The sequence below is a fragment of the Astatotilapia calliptera genome, chromosome 9 (genome assembly GCF_964374335.1).
Source record: "Astatotilapia calliptera chromosome 9, fAstCal68.1, whole genome shotgun sequence".
NCBI classification, from domain to species: Eukaryota; Metazoa; Chordata; class Actinopteri; order Cichliformes; family Cichlidae; genus Astatotilapia; species Astatotilapia calliptera.
In genome coordinates, this window is record NC_137430.1 from 10,072,211 (window position 1) to 10,096,115 (window position 23,905).

At 39.8% G+C, this 23,905-nt stretch overlaps 1 pseudogene across 1 annotated transcript in view; it reads left to right on the top strand.

The window, feature by feature from the left end:
- Positions 1-2,013: 2,013 nt before the first annotated feature.
- LOC145431114 (polypeptide N-acetylgalactosaminyltransferase 17-like) overlaps positions 2,014-23,905 on the top strand; it is a 33,255-nt pseudogene continuing 11,363 nt past the window's right edge. The window contains exons 1-5 of the transcript XR_013911467.1: positions 2,014-2,030; positions 3,083-3,241; positions 6,762-6,936; positions 20,366-20,563; positions 21,063-21,180. The product of XR_013911467.1 is annotated as a polypeptide N-acetylgalactosaminyltransferase 17-like (transcript). The remainder of the gene's footprint in view (positions 2,031-3,082; positions 3,242-6,761; positions 6,937-20,365; positions 20,564-21,062; positions 21,181-23,905) is intronic.

Genomic DNA, 23,905 nt, shown 5'->3' on the forward strand with positions numbered 1-23,905 from the left:
TTGTATCCAGCTTGGCGTGCAGGATCCTTTGTGTAATCTATGCTTACATATGTATTTTACACACAGACAATGTGAAAAATACAACACATTGCTATGGATTGATGCTGAAAGTGCTAATTGCACTAAAAAATTTAGCTGAAAAAAATAACACCAACTAAATAGATAAGCATGTCTGTTAACAAAAACCCCCAAACGCTTTACCCAACTGGGGTTTTTCAACTACCTCACTGACAGAATGAGCCCAGGTATTGCCAGTGCCACTGATGGAAATGAGCCACAGCAGCTCTTCAGCACCTACAAATGAGACCTGCCCACACCAACAAGCAAGAAGGGAGACCAGGTGGCGAGCATCGCCACACTTTCCAATCCAATAAACTACCATTGCAGTTAGTAGTAAGTGGTTGATTAGTGCAGCAACAACAAAAACACACTGAATGTCATTTTAAAATACACAAAATGTTTTATTTTACATTCTATCGAAGTTCCTGCTGGAAAGTGCTGTACTGTACAAGATGCTTCCCTCACCGCAAACTCAGGTTTACTGCTGGATAAATTTTATTTCCACATTAGTCAACTCAACAACCAAGACAGAGCACAATAGAGACAATAAGGGGGTGGCTGTAGCTCAGGCGGTAGAGCAGGTCATCTGCTGATCGGAAGATTGGTGGTTCGATTCCTGGCTTCCCCCAGTCTGCATGCCAAATATCCTTGGGCAAGATATTAACCCCAAATTGCTCTCCGATGCATCCATCGGAGTATGAATGTGTGTGAATGTTACTTAGAAAGCACCTAGAACAATGTGCTTGTGCGAATGGGTGTGAATGGGTGAATGCACAAGTTGTGTAAAGCGCTTTGAGTGCTCAGAAGAGTAGAAAAGCGCTATATAAGAACCAGTCCATTTACCAATATGTGCACTGGTCTAATGATGTTTATGGCTCCCAAAGTATCGAGTATTGAGGTCTATTGCACTGTTGACTATTTACAAAAGTATTGCACAAAAGGTATTGCACAGTGAGGTGAAGAGGCACTACAGCTTAGTTGTTCCCCCCTCCTTTGTCCTCCTGTTTCCCCTCCCTCTCCCCTCCAGAGAGGAGTTAAACAGTCTGATGGCGTGTGGGACAAAGGAGTTTTTAAGTCTGTTAGTTCTTGTCTTGGGGAGAAGCAGCCTGTCACTGAACAGACTCTTCTGGTTGTTAATGGCCGTGTGCAGAGGATGCCTGGCATTGTCCATAATGTCCATCAGTTTCTTTAGTGTCCTTTTCTCTGCCACTGTCACCAGGGTGTCCAGCTTCATGCCGACCACAGAGCTAGCCTTCCTGATCAGTTTTTCCAGCCTGGATGAGTCCTTCTTTGCTGTGCTGCTCCCCCAGCACACCACAGCATAGCACTTTAAGAATCTAAAAGATAACAAAATCTGATAGGTAAAAATAACATTTTGAACCAACTAGGTGGTTCCCAAAAATCTGGCGTGCTGTGAGTCCTTAAAAAAATTGAGGAAACCGGAAAAGTAGCAGGACTAAATAACTCTGTACAGCAGATGAACTGTATCTGGAAATCATGTCCTTAAGATGTAGAAAAATATAAAGAAAAGCAAAGACTTGAAGTACCTGAGAGATGCACTGGCCCTTTAATGGATCCATCTGCTGTTTGCTGAAGCCTCATCAGAAACGGTCTCAGTGGAAGGCTGTCAAGAAGCCATTTTTAGTGAAGAGAAACAGGGAGAAAAGGCTGAGGTATGGTAAATTACACGAGAACTGGACTATATCAGTGGCAACAGGTCTTACAGCATTATGAATTCATATTTGACATTTTTGGTTCAAATAATTGTTGATATGACTCCAACAGAGGGTGTTTACATCCATCTGTAAAACACGATGAAGGCTCTGCCAGTGGTGTTGGGAATCTTGAGAAAGCTGATGGAAATATGAACCAGATATTAAGATTTTCATTAATCATGCAGTCCCAGCTGAAAAGCATCTAGTTGGAAAAGGCATATTTTTATTCATTACGACAATGATCCCAAACACACGGTGAATGCAGTAAACGTATACCTAGATCAGTCATGGATTGGCCTCCCCAGAGCCCAGACCTCAACATTTATTAAAGCAGTGTGTTCCGGAAAGAGAGAGTCCAGGCTATGTTCGATAGTAAAGGTGGCCATACCAAATATTGACTTTCAAGTACATTTTTGCCTTATGTACTGTATTTCCATTTATGTTTGCACGTTTAAGTGAATTGCTCTGCCTATTTCCCATTTTCCCAGCAGAATATAATGAAATGAGGATGCCTCAAGACTTTTGCAATATTGTATCAGAAGGAGAAAAAAGGTGACAAATGTCCCAGTTCTTCGTGGTTAATCTTGTTAATGTTGCCTTCTGTTTTCTAATGGTTTCCTGCCAAAAACCCTAAAAAAGTGTTCTCCAACCTCGTGAATTGAAAACACTGGATTTGTTATAGAATAACTTCTAATTAGCTATTATTTCACAGAGGAAATAAGATAATCGATAAAAGAAAAAAAGACGTGAAAAGGAGACAATAAAAGAAGCCCCTTCCTTTCCCACATGTGCTAAACTTAGAGCCAAAGCCTCACCCTGCCGCTTTCCGCTTCATTAGAGCTGTTTAAACAAAACAAGTTTAAAATAGGGTTTCTATCTGAAACAGCACATGCAGTTAAAAGGCCAATGTGGAAAATAAATCCTTGTGATTATAGTTGAACAGGAAGCAGCACTTGCTCTGCCTTTCAGCCCCATTGAACAAGACGTCAGCAGCTCTATGGAGGTAGTTTAGTCTTTTTTACAAATTCAAAATTAAATATGCGAGCACTCAAAAATTAAGGTTCACTGAGAAATGTCCTCATTTTTTAAAAAGAAAGGCATATTCCTTGTTATTTAATACAACATTCAATTGATCAGAAATGTTAGAAATCATGGTAAATGGGCTCATCAATACAAAATCATGATTGTCTTTTTAATTGTATAACTTTGTAGACTACTTTTCCCAAACCATCACTCTAGTGCTCCACTGGCACCTCGTATTACTTAATGCAAGTAGTTTACAGGTGTTGTGTCGTGTCTTTCTACAGATGTAGAAAGGTCAGCTACTCAAGAGACCTTCCCCAAATCTCCCTCATCTTCATCTTCGTCAACGAGGCTCTGTCGGTGATCCTGCGCTCAGTCCACTCAGCTGTCAATCACACACTTGCTCAAGGAGGTCATCCTGGTGGACGACAACAGCGATGACGGTCAGTATAGATTAAATATTTTCTTCAGCTAATACCAAATAAGAAGAGTGGCTTTTTCGCCCTCTGATTAGAAGATGGTTTATAGTGAGTGAAACACAGAATTTCCATCTAAAATCCACTGAGTCATCAGCAGGATTTCTACTGAAAGCAACAAAATACACATCAAATTGTCATTCAGCATCCCAGAAATAATTATCTTATACAATAAGTGTCATGTAACCTGAATATAATTATATAATTAAGTTTTATATTATTATAAAACTGAAACTAGTGAATAACCTTTGCACTGTCCTCTTCCTGCTGTGACAAAACAAATTTCCCACGTGTGGGACTAATAAAGGTTATCTTATCTTATCTTATCTTATCTTATCTTAAAAAGGTGGCGCGGTCGTTGATGCTCAGGAAGCAGTAGACCCCCGTTGGTGTTGTTTAGAGTGAGTTGGAGCTTAAAACAGCACCGCAGGGAGCTGAGTGAGAACTTTTATGTCATCTCTCTATTTGCATGTGTGCTTCTGTATTTCTTTATTTATCAACTGTGTTGTTGTGGTGATGAATTTGTATGTTTTTTATGTTTGTTTTCAGCTTTTGATAGTGTAGCAGTGACAATAGTTGGCATACATTAGTGGTTATTTAGGATAGGATGAGCTAATAAGCCATCATGTCTTTGTATTTTGCTAGGAAAATGGGAAATAGATGCAGCAGTTTACTGAAACTTGCAAACATAAGATGCCAGATGCATCTCTCAGGTTGTGTGTCAGTTTTGTGTTATTTCTTAAGGACACAACTTTCAAATTCTGTTCGTCTGCTGTAGATGTTTTTATTTAAGCTGCCAGTTCTTTTGTCCTCTACTTGTTTAGTTTCTTGACATATGTCAAGTTTTTGGCTAATAGCTCTTTGGTAATCACCTTGCTGGTGTGTTATCGTTGTCATTTTTTGTGCAGGAAACAAATTGTGTATTTGTGACAAGCTGCTGGTAATGTGCCAGTAACGAATTTGTCCCTTGAGTTAGGTGCCTTTATTATGTGTGAATGATTCATAGGAACAAACAAATAAAGGACTGCACTGAAAATTATGATAAAATGATGTCCAAAGAAAAATTTGAAGGAGCTTCAGAAAGCCTGAAGAACGTGAAATAAATTACAGAATTAAAAGACAGTTCGGTTCCTTGGAAGCAAAATGTAAAGACAAAATGTTCACACATGGCTCTATGCAACTAAATAAGAGCTTTAGGATTGTCTGAAAGTATTTGTTTGGGTTTTTGCTCGTAATTATCTGCTCCACTCTATGTTCACCTGTTCCTTATTACCCGGCTGCTCTAAAGTGATTTCTGCCAATCTTTGTCAGCTCATCTGTGAGCTTGTTTCACTCATGCGCTCTGCAACAGTCCCTCATGTTATTCTCTGCTTCACAGGTTTTTTACTCATTTTCCACCCCTTGGGCTTTGTTCTCCCAATATCAGCTTTATTTAAATAAGCTTTCTTTATGGTGGTTTTGCTGATTTTCTGTATTCATTTGGAAAAGCTTACAAACCTAACACAAATAATTGGGGTATAACCCTCAATCTCATTGGGCCTGTTTGAGTGCACATATGTCAATGAACTTAAAAAGGGCTAGTATGTGCACTTTGCTAAAGAAATGCTTTGATTATATATATATATACAGTGAGTATATTTTCATAGGTACAGTGGGGCAAAAAAGTATTTAGTCAACCACCGATTGTGCAAGTTCCCCCACCTAAAATGATGACAGAGGTCAGTAATTTGCACCAGAGGTACACTTCAACTGTGAGAGACAGAATGTGAAAAAAAAATCCATGAATTCACATGGTTGGATTTGTAAAGAATTTATTCGTAAATCAGGGTGGAAAATAAGTATTTGCTTGGTGTGCAAAAATCAACTGTGGGAGCAATCATCAGAAAATGGAAGACATACAAGACCACTGATAATCTCCCTCGATCTGGGGCTCCACGCAAGATCTCATCCCGTGGGGTCAAAATGATCATGAGAACGGTGAGCAAAGATCCCAGAACCACACGGGGGGACCTGGTGAATGACCTGCAGAGAGCTGGGACCAAAGTAACAAAGGTCACCATCAGTAACACACTACAACGGCAGGGAATCAAATCCCGCAGTGCCAGACGTGTTCCGCTGCTGAAGCCAGTGCATGTCCAGGCCCGTCTGAAGTTTGCCAGAGAGCACATGGATGATACAGCAGAGGATTGGGAGAATGTCATGTGGTCAGATGAAACCAAAGTAGAACTTTTTGGTATAAACTCAACTCGTTGTGTTTGGAGGAAGAAGAATACTGAGTTGCATCCCAAGAACACCATACCTACTGTGAAGCATGGGGGTGGAAACATCATGCTATGGGGCTGTTTTTCTGCCAAGGGGACAGGACGACTGATCCGTGTTAAGGACAGAATGAATGGGGCCATGTATCGTGAGATTTTGAGCCAAAACCTCCTTCCATCAGTGAGAACTTTGAAGATGAAACGAGGCTGGGTCTTCCAACATGACAATGATCCAAAACACACCACCCGGGCAACAAAGGAGTGGCTCCGTAAGAAGCATTTGAAAGTCCTGGAGTGGCCTAGCCAGTCTCCAGACCTCAACCCCATAGAAAATCTGTGGCGGGAGTTGAAAGTCCGTGTTGCTCGGCGACAGCCCCAAAACATCACTGCTCTCGAGAAGATCTGCATGGAGGAATGGGCCAAAATACCAGCTACTGTGTGTGCAAACCTGGTAAAGACCTATAGTAAACGTTTGACCTCTGTTATTGCCAACAAAGGTTATGTTACAAAGTATTGAGTTGTATTTTTGTTATTGACCAAATACTTATTATGTAGTGTGAAGCGCTTTGGGGTCCTTAGGGACTAGAAAAGCGCTATACAAATGCAGGCCATTTACCATTTAGTGCTTAGTGGGTTGCCCTTTGTGTTCTTATCATGTTGTTTCACACAACCAATACTAAGGCTTGATGTGAGGTTTATAAAGGAGTGCAGGCTGCCAGTGAGAGAAGTGAGACAAAAGAGTTGTCATACTGGGAATGGTTGCTTAAGCTCACTCTGCTGTCCTTTCATATTTATCGACATGAATTCCAATTATTGTGATTGCATGAAAATAATTATGCAAGCTAGGCATAATGTGTCAGGCTTTGATTGTTGCTGCCAGAGGGGACTCTGGAACAGCATTTTTCTTTTTTTCCTCCTTTCTTCAGTAAAGAGGGCTGCAATGGATCTGATGTTAGAGAAGCTAAGAAAAAAATACAAGCACTTTCTTTAGCATGTAGGGATTCTTCTTAAACTCGCCAACTTAGCTGCAATGGTGATATATTCTTTTCAGGCTTTATTAGTCCTGACATCAGATCAAATACTGGAAAACTCCAGCTGGCAGACTGTTCAAGGATAGATGTGCAGATTATAAGCTAAACTGCAGATTCAAAGATCAACTAAAGATCAGTCTTTATAAGCATTTCTGACTTGTTTTGTTTGATGTGTTATCTTCATTTTCTGAACTGTAGAGCAACTGAAAGGTCCACTGGAGGAGTATGTGAACAAACGCTATCCCGGCCTGGTGAAGATTGTAAGGAACCAAAAGAGAGAGGGATTGATCAGGGCCAGGATCGAGGGTTGGAAGGTAGCCACTGCTGAGGTGACAGGATTTTTTGATGCCCATGTGGAGTTCACCCCATCATGGTGAGTGGGTCCTATCATCTAGCGGGAAGCACGGTGTTATTAACAGTCAGGAGTGAATTTTTGGTATTTGGAAAAAGGCTTATTTTAGTGTAAATTAAAGTGAAACACAGCATTCAAAAACAAAAATGACATGTACTCAAAATTAAATCTGGAAAAAAACATATCTTTGCCAAATGTATGAACATTGGAATAACTTATAGAGAGATACTCCCATACGGTTTATGACAAAATTTAATCCAAAGTGATTGATGGCCCTAATCATGACCTTTTGACCTCCCCCCTCCCCCCCGGAAGCGAGTAATGACCGTGACGAATTGCATCCGGAGAAGGGGGGGGGGGCGGGAACCCCCCGACATCCGGAGAAGGGGGGGCGAACCCCGGAAGCGCGCCATCTGTCGCTAAGCGTGTCGAATTGCATCCTGAGAAGGGAGGGGGGGTAAACCTCCGGAAGCGCGCCATCTGTTGTTGGGAAAAAAAAAGAAAAAAGTTTTTAGAGGGAGGAGAATAAAAGCAGAGAGGAGGAGTTCACAATTTCTAAGCCTCAGACACACAAGATGGATTTCATTCTGCAGCCCAGCAGCTCTCCTGTGTCCGATGAGATCTGCTCTCCCAAAGAAGAAGGCTTTGAATATGCCATATTCAAATACAGCATATTTACTAAGGAAGGCCTCGATCCGGACCTTATGACACTTCCGGAAATACTCCGGAATTGTCTAGTCATTTTCAGACCTGATGCGTCATGTTCCATATACATGAGGGGAGGGGTTTGGTTCCTGAAGCACAGCGGTGATGCAGCAGCTGATTTTGTGCTGTATAGAGAGACAGAGCGGCAGCTAGTTTTCCGCAAACTCATAGTCTGAATTCTGTTTCAATATTATGACGATTTTCTCTGTATTTCTTAATGGGAATAAAGAGTGACTTCCTGTAGAGATTTCAATAGTATTTTATTTTCCTATAATACAGACGCAGTAAAAAAAACCTTTAAGATGATCTGCCTAGCAACAAATTGCATTTTTAGGCTACACCATAGCTTGTGATGAAAAGAAGAACTTTCTATCCGCTTGTAACCTACAGGCTGCCTACCCCGTATGTGTAAAAATGAATAAATATCCCTTAGTGAATACTTTTCTTTGAATACTACTTTTCCTTTTGAGAATCCCTTTTACAAGGGACTGAAAAAACAAACCATAATTGCCGTGACAGGCGATCTTGTTTCACACACACACACACACACACACACACACACACACACACACACACACACACACCGCGGGTCAAGGAGGAGTGAGATATCAGATATCAGTTTTTTCTCAATGCTTATAACCTATAACGCGCCCCCCAAAACAATATTATTATTATTAAAACATCTATAAGGTAGGTTTTGCGCAGCCTGCTCCTTGTCAGACCAAAGTTTTTTTCTTCATTACTTTTAGCTACTTTTACACTGGGTTTTCTCAATAGACAGAAAATGAAAATGAGGAGTCAACAGCCGATATTATCATTGCTTGTAACCCGGTAAATAATTTCGTACATCTCCCCATAAAATAAGCCTTAGTGGAAAAAAGCTCATATTCGAATAAGTTTATTCCCCTCTGTGGGAAAGAGTTTTTTTCTCAGAGTCAACCATGAGGCGAGTTTTGTCAACAGCAATTGTCCATTTGGTAAAACAAATATCCGCCTCTAAGTCGTATTTTACCGTTGCAGAATGTGGAAAACAGACAGCCCTCACAGGAGGCACCCAGGGGCCCACCTCACACACCATAGTTAAAATATTTAAATTTCAACTAAATTTGTAGTAATGATCGGATTTCCTCACTTATCTACACCACACTCCTTGATTTCTTATCGTTTCTTATCGTTCCTCTGTCCCTTAATAGAAACTATCCTCCCTTTCAGTTGTCTTTTGCACTTCCATATCGCAAAGCAGTTACTGTAGGTTATTTTCTGCTTATGCATTAATGTAATTAATTAACTTATTTATCCTTAAGTACGGTAATGACTTGAGTTCTAATGCTTTTTGTCTCTTGAGTTAGCCGTCAATGTGGGATTTTTTTACCCTTTTGTTCAGTTAAAGCTGCCTTTCATTCTTCAACGCAGCTTAAACTCTAATAGGTAAGCTTTCTTGTAATTTCTTAGTTCTGCAGGCTTCTTGAAAGACATCCGAGACTCTTCTTTGGATGCTGGATGCCTTTTGTTTTGTTTTCTGTCAAGATGATCCCACACTGCTTCGATTATCTTGAGGTTCGAACCCTGGAGAGATCAATCCATGACTGATGCGTTGTTTCATCCAGGCATACTTTGACTACAATGGCAGTATGTTTGCGATCATTGTCGTACTGAAAGTTGCTGCCAATCAGACATTACTTGGTATTACATGGTCGATCAAAATCTGGTGGAACTTTTCTACATTCATAATTTGATTAATTTGGATAAGAGCTCCAACAACACTGGCTGAAATCCAGCCTCAAAGCACGGTAGAGTATCCACGCTGTGTTAAAGACGGCTATAGACATTCACTGTTGTATCTCTCTTCGGACCTCTTCCATGCATATTTCAAATTTGGATTCATTACTCCATAAGACATATTACAGCTGATTTCTTTTTCCAGTCAATTTCTTGTGTAATTTGGCACACCTCAGCCTTATTTTTCTCTGTTCTCCTTCCTTAAGAATGGCTTATTAACAGCCACCCTTCCAACTCAGATAACTTTTGATGAAATGTTTACAGCACTTGAGTTACTCGCCACGGCCATCCTAAATGCTAAGAACACTAAACTTTAATTCTAAATTACGTTAACCAGAAAAAACAAGCCAAAGTCGAGATGTTGCTGAGCTGACCTGTGCTATGCTATGCCTTCTAAAGCACGTATAATGTAAACAGAACTGGTCTTTGCACAGAAGCCTGTGGAGCTTCATAATTAACCTCAGTGTGTGAAGAGCACTCTCCATTTAATAATAGCTGTAATAAAATGTTATGGCCGACGGTGTTAAACGCTGCACTTGGGTCTAGCAGGGAAGATTTCAACTTTTCAATACGAATGAAGGCTGAAAACTGATTAGATTAATGTCTGATGATCTTTTCTGTGCTTCTTCAAGTTTGTAACACCAAACATATTAAAGGATGATGTAAGGCTCACAGGAAGAGTTTAATTAGACACACATTTACTATTTTCTTTATACTCTTTCTTTCTTGACATGTTTAATATGATTACTATCAGAGGAGAAAATGACCCTTGTGTAGTTTAAAAAAGTTTTATTTAATCAAACTGTAATGTTGTTGAACTCTGACGGACGTGTCTTTTAATCTTGTCAACAAATCCTTAATCATCTAAATCTGCCATTTATCATCTAGTAAAATGTTCCCTCTGCTTCTGCTGCACATCTCCCCGGACACTCTCCGCTTCACCTGTCCTGTGCAGGTGGTCCAACCCCTGCCTGCCTCCTTAAACTGGGGTGTTTAAATCTCTTTACCTCTGTTGTGAACTTCACACAAAGTTTGTGGTAACAAAATCAAACTGACGAGGATCTCGTTTGAAAAACACACACTCACGAGACAAAATAAAAACAGACTGCTCAAAGCAAAAGCAGAGCCCTCACAGCTGGTAGTACAAAACACAGCGACAACATGCGTATTAGATACCCTCAGTGCCAGAAGCATAAATATGAAAAAATGTGATCACCAAGAGTATCCTAACAACGGCGTTGAGGTGGGTGTTACAGTAAAAAAAAAAAGTAGCCAAATTTTCATCTGAAAATGTTGAATTTTAGTAAAAACAATGCTCTGTAGTTTGATACTGTCGTTACAGACTAAGCAGATGTTTAAAGCCTTCGGACGCTCATTTGAAACGCACTCATTCTCCTTATCAGCTGGAAACATTAAAGCCGTAAAATGACTTTTTCAAACGGATAAAAACTATTGAACAACAGCAATGTTGAGCCTGTTCCAAAATTTGGATGTACATGTGTTGAAGGTGTGGGTCTTGTTGAATTATTAAACATACATTCTTTAATTTTTCGAGCCACAAAAACAACAACTTTTAATTTTCTTCTGCTTGAGTATCGGCCTCGGGTAGCTCTACTTATCATTGCTCAGTCAGTTGTCTGTTTGTGCTACTTTTTTAAGGAGCAGCGTATTATTGGTAAGGGTGACTTTATGTGTTTAGCTACTTAAGTGGAAGTACTGTGGATAGTTTTACCTTACATACATAGATCTACCAATACAGCTTCTGAGGTAACTGTTTACAAAATGTTATAATCTATTCAAAGGTTCTTTGCAATTTTACATTGATAAACATTATCCTTAACACATTTGGACCACATAAAGTACTATGGCCATCACACTGTCATTTAGAATTGTTTAAATAACTCCTGTCTTAAGTCCTTCCATCAAAAAAAAAAACAAAAAAAAAAAAACATGGTTCACTTTTACATCACAAAATGTTAGAAATATAAGTCGTTCATAACAAACTGAAAGGTTGGGAGTTTAAAAATCCAAACCGATGGAAGAATCAGAATCAGAATACTTTATTGATCCCTGGGGGAAATTATTTTTTGTTACAGTGCTCCATTATAAACCAACATTAAGACAAGACAGACAATACACTAACTAAGAATAGTACAATATATACATATATATACATACATACATACATACATACATAAGTCACTCATAAATAAATAGCTGGAAAAGAAACATGTGTAGCTGTAGCAGCAAACAGTGTGTTAAGTGGATGCGTTGTACAGGGAGATGGCCACAGGCAGGAAAGATTTCCTGTGTCGTTCAGTGGTGCTTTTCGGTAATCTCAGTCTCTCACTGAACGTGCTCCTGTGACTGACCAGCATGTCATGGAGTGGGTGGGAGGTGTTATCCAACATTGTCTTTATCTTGGACAGCATCCGCCTCTCCGACACCACCTTGAGGGTGTCCAGCTCCATCCCCACAACATTGCTGGCCTTACGGATTAGTTTATCGAGTCTGTTGGCATCTGCGACCCTCAGCCTGCTCCCCCAGCATGCAACAGCATAGAGGATCGCACTGGCCACAACAGACTCATAGAAAACTCATAGAAAATAGGAAGCAGAAGTAGAAGACTATAACGTCTCAGAGCACACGGTGTCTATTATTGTGTAGACATGTATAAATAAGAGCTTAATAAAGATGCTTAATTTCTTAAGAAATAAACAGGTGGAGTGATCTTTATCAAAAGTGGATGTTGCATCTGTGGCTAAACCACTGTACCCAAAAAAACTTTAAAAATCTACTGTGTGTGAGGCTGTGTAAGTAAAGCTTGCCCTTCACACCCGCGTGTAATAAACCATTTGTTGGGGGGTTGTGGATTTGGCACCTCAGCATTGTGAAAGTGGGGAAACATGTTTCTGGCTGTGCATAAGATTTCTGCTTACAACTTAGAATCTCAGTTCTAAATGAAATTCAGATGTTTTTTTAAGTATGGCTAATGTATTATTTGACTTCTAAGACACACACACACACACACACACACACACACACACACACACACACACACACACACACACACACACACACACACACACAAGAACAACACAGAGAAGAAGAAGAGGGGGTCGTTTTACTACGCATCATAAAAACGCAATCATTCATAACATGGACAGTGAGAAGTAAAACTCGTCGTCTTACCACATGTTATATTCTGTAAACTTAAAATAATCCGCAGAAATTAGAGTTTAGTGTTTTAATTCATCTATTAAAAAACACGAGTCAACATTACTGAAGTGACGCTTTAACGATGCGTCTTATCATCGTGTTTATGATGATAAAACATGTTCTCTCGTTAGTAGATGTCTGCGCTGTCACTTGTCACGAAAATGTTCAGAGCCAGGGTTCCTCTTTAATTACCATTGATCGTTAATAGGGTCACAAAAGATTTGTCGCATTATCCCCATAAACAAAATGCTTTTATAGAAATCATTGTGATACAAATATTTAGATTCTTGATTCACAATGTGCACGAACTCAAAATCTTTAGAGGTTCATATTTACTGATACTGTCGTGACCTTCCTTCTGTGATTGGATTTTCACTTATTGTCGGCTTTACAGTCACATAAAATTCATTCCAATTTTTTGCCTTTGCTTCAATTAAGGTGTTTCTTTAAATCTACAGCAGCTCCCTTTTCAAAAGGTTTACTGACATAGTAAGGAAGTAGCTAGGGAACTCGGTAAGTATGAGCAACAACAGCTTAGGGACTGTTTCTACAATAAAGAGGAATTCATCATCATCTGCAGTTCATCAAAAAAAAAAAACAATTCAGCAGATCCTCAAAGTATGGATACAATCTGTTTTCAGCTGTAGAGGTACGCTTCACGTACTTATCAACATGCAGTTTAGAGGCTTGCATTAGAGTGCTTTGGTACTTGGACCTCTTTTATTTAGCACGGTTATACCGTTGTGTATTTAGCTATATAAATATGCTCAAGAGTCTATCGTATGTTTGTCATGCAATTAAAAATTCAAAAATATAATTTTTAAATCAGTAACTTTGCAAATTTAGCGCGGACCCTCACCCCTCCCTCCGGCTCCCACGGCCCCGCTGTCACCGTAAGACTCATACTCTTCCCCCCACGTATGCTGCTATTGATCGTTGTCAGTTGTCAGTAAACCTTTTGAAAAGGGAGCTGCTGTAGATTTAAAGAAACACCTTAATTGAAGCAAAGGCAAAAAATTGGAATGAATTTTATGTGACTGTAAAGCCGACAATAAGTGAAAATCCAAAAAACGCCTCCAATCCTAATGATCTCCCCCCCCCCCCCCTCTCCCTCTCTCTCTGTGTGTGTGTGTGTGTGTGTGTGTGTGTGTGTGTGTCCTCACAGAAGGAAGGTCACGACAGGAGCTTTTTTCAATCAGTTTTTACAAGAAGTGTAGCTCATACAATGGTATAAATGTATTATTTGCGATACTTTATAAATATGAACCTCTAAAGATTTTGAGTTCGTGCACATTGTGAATCAAGAATCTAAATATTTGTATCACAATGATTTCTATAAAAGCATTTTGTTTATGGGGATAATGCGACAAATCTTTTGTGACCCTATTAACGATCAATGGTAATTAAAGAGGAACCCTGGCTCTGAACATTTTCGTGACAAGTGACAGCGCAGACATCTACTAACGAGAGAACATGTTTTATCATCATAAACACGATGATAAGACGCATCGTTAAAGCGTCACTTCAGTAATGTTGACTCGTGTTTTTTAATAGATGAATTAAAACACTAAACTCTAATTTCTGCGGATTATTTTAAGTTTACAGAATATAACATGTGGTAAGACGACGAGTTTTACTTCTCACTGTCCATGTTATGAATGATTGCGTTTTTATGATGCGTAGTAAAACGACCCCCTCTTCTTCTTCTCTGTGTTGTTCTTGTGTGTGTGTGTGTGTGTGTGTGTGTGTGTGTGTGTGTGTGTGTGTGTGTGTCTTAGAAGTCAAATAATACATTAGCCATACTTAAAAAAAACATCTGAATTTCATTTAGAACTGAGATTCTAAGTTGTAAGCAGAAATCTTATGCACAGCCAGAAACATGTTTCCCCACTTTCACAATGCTGAGGTGCCAAATCCACAACCCCCCAACAAATGGTTTATTACACGCGGGTGTGAAGGGCAAGCTTTACTTACACAGCCTCACACACAGTAGATTTTTAAAGTTTTTTTGGGTACAGTGGTTTAGCCACAGATGCAACATCCACTTTTGATAAAGATCACTCCACCTGTTTATTTCTTAAGAAATTAAGCATCTTTATTAAGCTCTTATTTATACATGTCTACACAATAATAGACACCGTGTGCTCTGAGACGTTATAGTCTTCTACTTCTGCTTCCTATTTTCTATGAGTTTTCTATGAGTCTGTTGTGGCCAGTGCGATCCTCTATGCTGTTGCATGCTGGGGGAGCAGGCTGAGGGTCGCAGATGCCAACAGACTCGATAAACTGATCCGTAAGGCCAGCAATGTTGTGGGGATGGAGCTGGACACCCTCAAGGTGGTGTCGGAGAGGCGGATGCTGTCCAAGATAAAGACAATGTTGGATAACACCTCCCACCCACTCCATGACATGCTGGTCAGTCACAGGAGCACGTTCAGTGAGAGACTGAGATTACCGAAAAGCACCACTGAACGACACAGGAAATCTTTCCTGCCTGTGGCCATCTCCCTGTACAACGCATCCACTTAACACACTGTTTGCTGCTACAGCTACACATGTTTCTTTTCCAGCTATTTATTTATGAGTGACTTATGTATGTATGTATGTATGTATGTATATATATGTATATATTGTACTATTCTTAGTTAGTGTATTGTCTGTCTTGTCTTAATGTTGGTTTATAATGGAGCACTGTAACAAAAAATAATTTCCCCCAGGGATCAATAAAGTATTCTGATTCTGATTCTTCCATCGGTTTGGATTTTTAAACTCCCAACCTTTCAGTTTGTTATGAACGACTTATATTTCTAACATTTTGTGATGTAAAAGTGAACCATGTTTTTTTTTTTTTTTTTTTTTTTTTTGATGGAAGGACTTAAGACAGGAGTTATTTAAACAATTCTAAATGACAGTGTGATGGCCATAGTACTTTATGTGGTCCAAATGTGTTAAGGATAATGTTTATCAATGTAAAATTGCAAAGAACCTTTGAATAGATTATAACATTTTGTAAACAGTTACCTCAGAAGCTGTATTGGTAGATCTATGTATGTAAGGTAAAACTATCCACAGTACTTCCACTTAAGTAGCTAAACACATAAAGTCACCCTTACCAATAATACGCTGCTCCTTAAAAAAGTAGCACAAACAGACAACTGACTGAGCAATGATAAGTAGAGCTACCCGAGGCCGATACTCAAGCAGAAGAAAATTAAAAGTTGTTGTTTTTGTGGCTCGAAAAATTAAAGAATGTATGTTTAATAATTCAACAAGACCCACACCTTCAACACATGTACATCCAAATTTTGGAACAGGCTCAACATTGCTGTTGTTCAATAGTTTTTATCCGTTTGAAAAAGTCATTTTACGGCTTTAATGTTTCCAGCTGATAAGGAGAATGAGTGCGTTTCAAATGAGCGTCCGAAGGCTTTAAACATCTGCTTAGTCTGTAACGACAGTATCAAACTACAGAGCATTGTTTTTACTAAAATTCAACATTTTCAGATGAAAATTTGGCTACTTTTTTTTTTTACTGTAACACCCACCTCAACGCCGTTGTTAGGATACTCTTGGTGATCACATTTTTTCATATTTATGCTTCTGGCACTGAGGGTATCTAATACGCATGTTGTCGCTGTGTTTTGTACTACCAGCTGTGAGGGCTCTGCTTTTGCTTTGAGCAGTCTGTTTTTATTTTGTCTCGTGAGTGTGTGTTTTTCAAACGAGATCCTCGTCAGTTTGATTTTGTTACCACAAACTTTGTGTGAAGTTCACAACAGAGGTAAAGAGATTTAAACACCCCAGTTTAAGGAGGCAGGCAGGGGTTGGACCACCTGCACAGGACAGGTGAAGCGGAGAGTGTCCGGGGAGATGTGCAGCAGAAGCAGAGGGAACATTTTACTAGATGATAAATGGCAGATTTAGATGATTAAGGATTTGTTGACAAGATTAAAAGACACGTCCGTCAGAGTTCAACAACATTACAGTTTGATTAAATAAAACTTTTTTAAACTACACAAGGGTCATTTTCTCCTCTGATAGTAATCATATTAAACATGTCAAGAAAGAAAGAGTATAAAGAAAATAGTAAATGTGTGTCTAATTAAACTCTTCCTGTGAGCCTTACATCATCCTTTAATATGTTTGGTGTTACAAACTTGAAGAAGCACAGAAAAGATCATCAGACATTAATCTAATCAGTTTTCAGCCTTCATTCGTATTGAAAAGTTGAAATCTTCCCTGCTAGACCCAAGTGCAGCGTTTAACACCGTCGGCCATAACATTTTATTACAGCTATTATTAAATGGAGAGTGCTCTTCACACACTGAGGTTAATTATGAAGCTCCACAGGCTTCTGTGCAAAGACCAGTTCTGTTTACATTATACGTGCTTTAGAAGGCATAGCATAGCACAGGTCAGCTCAGCAACATCTCGACTTTGGCTTGTTTTTTCTGGTTAACGTAATTTAGAATTAAAGTTTAGTGTTCTTAGCATTTAGGATGGCCGTGGCGAGTAACTCAAGTGCTGTAAACATTTCATCAAAAGTTATCTGAGTTGGAAGGGTGGCTGTTAATAAGCCATTCTTAAGGAAGGAGAACAGAGAAAAATAAGGCTGAGGTGTGCCAAATTACACAAGAAATTGACTGGAAAAAGAAATCAGCTGTAATATGTCTTATGGAGTAATGAATCCAAATTTGAAATATGCATGGAAGAGGTCCGAAGAGAGATACAACAGTGAATGTCTATAGCCGTCTTTAACACAGCGTGGATACTCTACCGTGCTTTGAGGCTGGATTTCAGCCAGTGTTGTTGGAGCTCTTATCCAAATTAATCAAATTATGAATGTAGAAAAGTTCCACCAGATTTTGATCGACCATGTAATACCAAGTAATGTCTGATTGGCAGCAACTTTCAGTACGACAATGATCGCAAACATACTGCCATTGTAGTCAAAGTATGCCTGGATGAAACAACGCATCAGTCATGGATTGATCTCTCCAGGGTTCGAACCTCAAGATAATCGAAGCAGTGTGGGATCATCTTGACAGAAAACAAAACAAAAGGCATCCAGCATCCAAAGAAGAGTCTCGGATGTCTTTCAAGAAGCCTGCAGAACTAAGAAATTACAAGAAAGCTTACCTATTAGAGTTTAAGCTGCGTTGAAGAATGAAAGGCAGCTTTAACTGAACAAAAGGGTAAAAAAATCCCACATTGACGGCTAACTCAAGAGACAAAAAGCATTAGAACTCAAGTCATTACCGTACTTAAGGATAAATAAGTTAATTAATTACATTAATGCATAAGCAGAAAATAACCTACAGTAACTGCTTTGCGATATGGAAGTGCAAAAGACAACTGAAAGGGAGGATAGTTTCTATTAAGGGACAGAGGAACGATAAGAAACGATAAGAAATCAAGGAGTGTGGTGTAGATAAGTGAGGAAATCCGATCATTACTACAAATTTAGTTGAAATTTAAATATTTTAACTATGGTGTGTGAGGTGGGCCCCTGGGTGCCTCCTGTGAGGGCTGTCTGTTTTCCACATTCTGCAACGGTAAAATACGACTTAGAGGCGGATATTTGTTTTACCAAATGGACAATTGCTGTTGACAAAACTCGCCTCATGGTTGACTCTGAGAAAAAAACTCTTTCCCACAGAGGGGAATAAACTTATTCGAATATGAGCTTTTTTCCACTAAGGCTTATTTTATGGGGAGATGTACGAAATTATTTACCGGGTTACAAGCAATGATAATATCGGCTGTTGACTCCTCATTTTCATTTTCTGTCTATTGAGAAAACCCAGTGTAAAAGTAGCTAAAAGTAATGAAGAAAAAAACTTTGGTCTGACAAGGAGCAGGCTGCGCAAAACCTACCTTATAGATGTTTTAATAATAATAATATTGTTTTGGGGGGCGCGTTATAGGTTATAAGCATTGAGAAAAAACTGATATCTGATATCTCACTCCTCCTTGACCCGCGGTGTGTGTGTGTGTGTGTGTGTGTGTGTGTGTGTGTGTGTGTGTGTGTGTGTGTGTGAAACAAGATCGCCTGTCACGGCAATTATGGTTTGTTTTTTCAGTCCCTTGTAAAAGGGATTCTCAAAAGGAAAAGTAGTATTCAAAGAAAAGTATTCACTAAGGGATATTTATTCATTTTTACACATACGGGGTAGGCAGCCTGTAGGTTACAAGCGGATAGAAAGTTCTTCTTTTCATCACAAGCTATGGTGTAGCCTAAAAATGCAATTTGTTGCTAGGCAGATCATCTTAAAGGTTTTTTTTACTGCGTCTGTATTATAGGAAAATAAAATACTATTGAAATCTCTACAGGAAGTCACTCTTTATTCCCATTAAGAAATACAGAGAAAATCGTCATAATATTGAAACAGAATTCAGACTATGAGTTTGCGGAAAACTAGCTGCCGCTCTGTCTCTCTATACAGCACAAAATCAGCTGCTGCATCACCGCTGTGCTTCAGGAACCAAACCCCTCCCCTCATGTATATGGAACATGACGCATCAGGTCTGAAAATGACTAGACAATTCCGGAGTATTTCCGGAAGTGTCATAAGGTCCGGATCGAGGCCTTCCTTAGTAAATATGCTGTATTTGAATATGGCATATTCAAAGCCTTCTTCTTTGGGAGAGCAGATCTCATCGGACACAGGAGAGCTGCTGGGCTGCAGAATGAAATCCATCTTGTGTGTCTGAGGCTTAGAAATTGTGAACTCCTCCTCTCTGCTTTTATTCTCCTCCCTCTAAAAACTTTTTTCTTTTTTTTTCCCAACAACAGATGGCGCGCTTCCGGAGGTTTACCCCCCCTCCCTTCTCAGGATGCAATTCGACACGCTTAGCGACAGATGGCGCGCTTCCGGGGTTCGCCCCCCCTTCTCCGGATGTCGGGGGGTTCCCGCCCCCCCCTTCTCCGGATGCAATTCGTCACGGTCATTACTCGCTTCCGGGGGGGAGGGGCGAGGTCAAAAGGTCATGATTAGGGCCATCAATCACTTCGGATTAAATTTTGTCATAAACCGTATGGGAGTATCTCTCTACTTATTCATGATAACAACAATGACAATAATAGAGCTTTGGGTATCAGTGTTAAAAGAGTGCTACAAAGTGCAAAGAAACCATGGAAAGAGAAGACAAAGGATAGCTGAAGCTGCATAAAAGGAAGAGCCAAGCTATTTCACGCCTGAGAAGTTTTAAAATGAGACACTTGAGGCTGTGGGATCAGGTTGAACGGATTTTATTTAAAAAAAAACATCACAAGCACACATAAAACACACACCAAAACAGGACCCCTCTTGGAGAACTTGTCGTAAAAGTAAATTTTTAGTAACCATAAAAAATGAAGGTTTTGTACTAATTCAAAAAAGCTGAGCGCTTGGTGGTGAACTGAATCAAAGGCTAAATACTGTCAAGAAATTAGCATGCAATGAGGGACCTTATTAACCCCGCTAAGACAACTGCCACATCCTGTTGATGTCTTTTTGTGGATCTCATTTTCGAGCTCAGTGCATAACTTAAGGTATACCGTGCAGTTCTCTCACTGCCCCCTGCAGAGCTCAACTCGGCTGAATCAAACAGAATTAGTGATAAAACTGGGACGACACAAGGAACTTTCTATTTGACTGAAGTGGATGAAAAAAGTGGTGCTCTTAAAAGATGTTATAAACTTTGTTTCTGCACAAAGTAAAGTCAACTAAATGTGTGAGTGTGTGTGTGTTTGCACTTTTTTCAGGTCAGAACCAGTTCTAGCTAGAATAAAAGAAAACCACAAGAGGATTATCTTGCCGTCAATCGACAACATCAAGCACGATACCTTTGAGGTGGAGCGCTATGAGAACTCTGGCCATGGCTACAACTGGGAACTGTGGTGCATGTACATTAATCCACCCAAAGAGTGGTGGGAGGAGGGAGACATGTCTGCACCAATAAGGTATGCCAGCTTCTCCCATTTAAACGTGAACACAGATCTCACACTTCTGAGATGTATTTTTTTCCACTTCTTTAAGATTTTCAATAAAACTGCCACCAAGTTCTTTTTTTAGTTTTGGGGAAGATTAGGGGAAAACAAGAAAAAAAGCTCCTGATGGGAAACCAGACTTCATTAAAGCAATAAAAAAATTACAGCCTAAATTAGAGAGTGGTGAAAATAGGATTTTAATTATCTGATTATCACCCATATATTTGTGTTAAATTGGATTTCCTTCCATTCTTTAATTAAAAATAAGAATAAATTGCATGAGTATGCACAAAAATGTTTAGATTTACCCTCCACATAATAGGCTGAAATATAAAGTGTGAAACTTTGCATAGTGGAGATTTGGGTTGTAGAAAAGTACTCCAAAATAAACATCAGATAAAGCCACAAAAAAACACATTCTGGTGTTTGCAAACGCTCAGTGTCACATGATAGTGTGTTTTCCTGGCTGCAGGACGCCTGCCATGATTGGATGCTCCTTTGTGGCCAATCGGGACTACTTTGGAGAACTCGGTCTACTCGACTCAGGCATGGACGTCTACGGAGGGGAGAACATCGAACTAGGCATCAGGGTTTGTGTGTCACCCAGTTTCCTCTTGTTCCTGCTCCCTCTTTACCCCTGTAGGTTTTAAGTGGAGCAGTGGCCACCGTAGCGTGGCACCACTGATGAGGCCCCATTAAGAGTCCTGGAGGACCAGTCCTGTGTGAGCAGCTCACAGCAGGGCAATGGAGATAAATAGGTCACGTAGAGCAGAGCAGGAAGGTTGGAGTTTGTTTCTGTACATTTTGAGAGATTGGAGAGTCTTTTGTTTTTCTGCAAGGTTATTAGATTTTTCCTGAAAAAATAACGTCAAACATTTTCACAACCCGAGTGTGTTGGCTTTTATCCAGCAAGCTAAACAATCAAATATTTTTAGAAAGACAAAAACGGTTGCCTTGTCTTTGAGTTGACTTGGTCATAACTTGAATCTGAAATGGAAAGTTCTTATATCTTGTCATCAAAAATATCAAGATTCCCCCCAAAATTAAGTCTAGATAAGTAAACGTGTACAGATGCAATAAAACAGCTAAAATTCAGCTTCAACGCACCTATAAATATATTACAACTGCTGGAGATGAAGTATTAGCAAAGACATGAATCTAGCCCACAATGTCACATCTCAAGAACCACATTTCTTTCTGTTCCTCTTTTACTACAAAGCAGTGGGACACATATCCAGAGTTGCCCTGCGACAACAACATTTCTACATTTCACTACAACCCTTACAAGAGGATTGTTTGGATGTGTCCAGGGAGAAGGCCCTCATTCAGAGAAACTCTTTCATAACAAGCACTTGAATCAATGACTGTTTGGGTTTTAACAGGATTCTTGGGATAATGAATGTTAAGCGGTAGATATCAGCACCTCTATGGGGCAATTTTGCATGGTTGTTGTCCAACATCTTTTACATGAAATCATAGTACTGCTTATTTATCTTAGAGTGTGGCAGAGAGCAGTAAAATGTTTTTTTTTGGCATACCCTCTGTTGGTTAGCACCCGTGTCCTTGGGTAACAGAAACACATAGGTTATCTTTAAAACCTATGTGCCCATTTTCTGTTTGTAGTGCTCCTTATCTGTGGATGGAACATGTTTCATATTGTTCCCAGTGTGAAGAAAGACTGACGGACCTACTTTTTATCCAGTAGGAATGTTTGTCAGGAGTGAAATAGGTTGCATCTGTGCAATTGTTTGGCGACCTGTCAGTTTGAAGTTTCTGTTACGCTCACATCACTTTGACGTGGGTTCAGATAGCTTGGATATCCATGTCTTCATTATGTTCACAGCAGAAGGCTCGTGGGTTGGACACACTCAGCAGATACTTTATTAGATACACCTTGTCAGTATTAGGTTGGACACTCTTTTGCCTTCAGAGCTGTTTTAATTCTTCATGGCATAGATTCAACAAAGTACTGGAAACATTCCTCAAAGATTGATCGTGGCATGATGGCCTCATGCAGTTGATGCAGATTTGTCAGCTGTGCATTCACGATGGGAATCTCCCATTGCGTCATATACCAAAGGTGATCTATCTGATTGAGATCCCCTGACTGTGGAGACTTTCCTGTTAGCTCACAAGAGTAGCACCTGATATGGTCCTCTGCTGCTCTAGCCCAAATTCTTCAAGGTTCACGGTTCAAAGTAATGCAAAAGTGGTTTTTAAGAAGAAGTTATCTGTTTTACTGTTGCCTTCTTGTCAGCTCAAAGCAGTCTCTGGTCGGGTCTGGTATCAACAAGATATTTTCACCCAGAGAACTGTCTCTCATGCCCTGTCTCCGCAGTCTGATGTGTGATGTGTGCAGGGTCCGGGCTGTGAGGACTATGGCAGTGATGACTTTTCCCAGGAGAAGCTGGGACCCTGTTTACTAGAAGGTTTTAAAATTTCTGTACTTTTAGGTGACAGGAGACATGTGGCCTGGTCAAAACACAGAGAGCTGCACTCTAAAAGATCTTTAAACATAGTAAACATACCTTGTGTGCCACAGACTGCTCCCAAACACGAGGGGACAAGTAATACCTCTAAAACACTTAAGTTGGCTTTATTAAACATTAGATCTCTAGCTGGGAAAACATTTTTAATTAATGATTTAATCACTGAGCACAGCCTTGATTTTATGTTTTTAACTGAAACTTGGTTGGACCAAAGTAACAGTGGAGCTGTTCTCATCGAGACGACCCCTCCTAACTACAGTTTTATCAGTGAGGTCAGGGCGAGCAGGAGAGGAGGAGGGGTCGCTGTCTTATTTAATGAATCATTTCAATGTAAGCAGCTATCTCCTGGAAGTTTTCAGTCTTTTGAATATGTGGCTTTACAGCTGAAGGCCCCATCCAAAGTTGTGTTTCTTAATGTTTACAGGCCTCCCAAATACTGCACAGACTTTTTTAATGACCTCAGTGAACTGCTGTCTGTGATCTGTGTTGATTTTGACTGTGTAATTATTGTTGGGGATTTTAACATTCATGTGGACAACCCTCAGGACAAAGGGACTAAAGACCTGAGTAACACTCTGGGCAACTTTGGGCTGACTCAGCATGTAACAGAGGCCACACATAATAGAGGACACACTCTCGACCTACTGATCTCCAAAGGCCTGAGCATTTCAAAGGTTACTGTGTCTGATGTGGGCCTGTCTGATCATTACTGTGTTTTCTTTGAAAGTAAAATCTCAGCCCACACAAATATATCAACAACAGTGATCACAAAAAGGTGTATAACTGAACACAGTAGTGCAATTTTTAACCAGGTCTTCCCATTAAC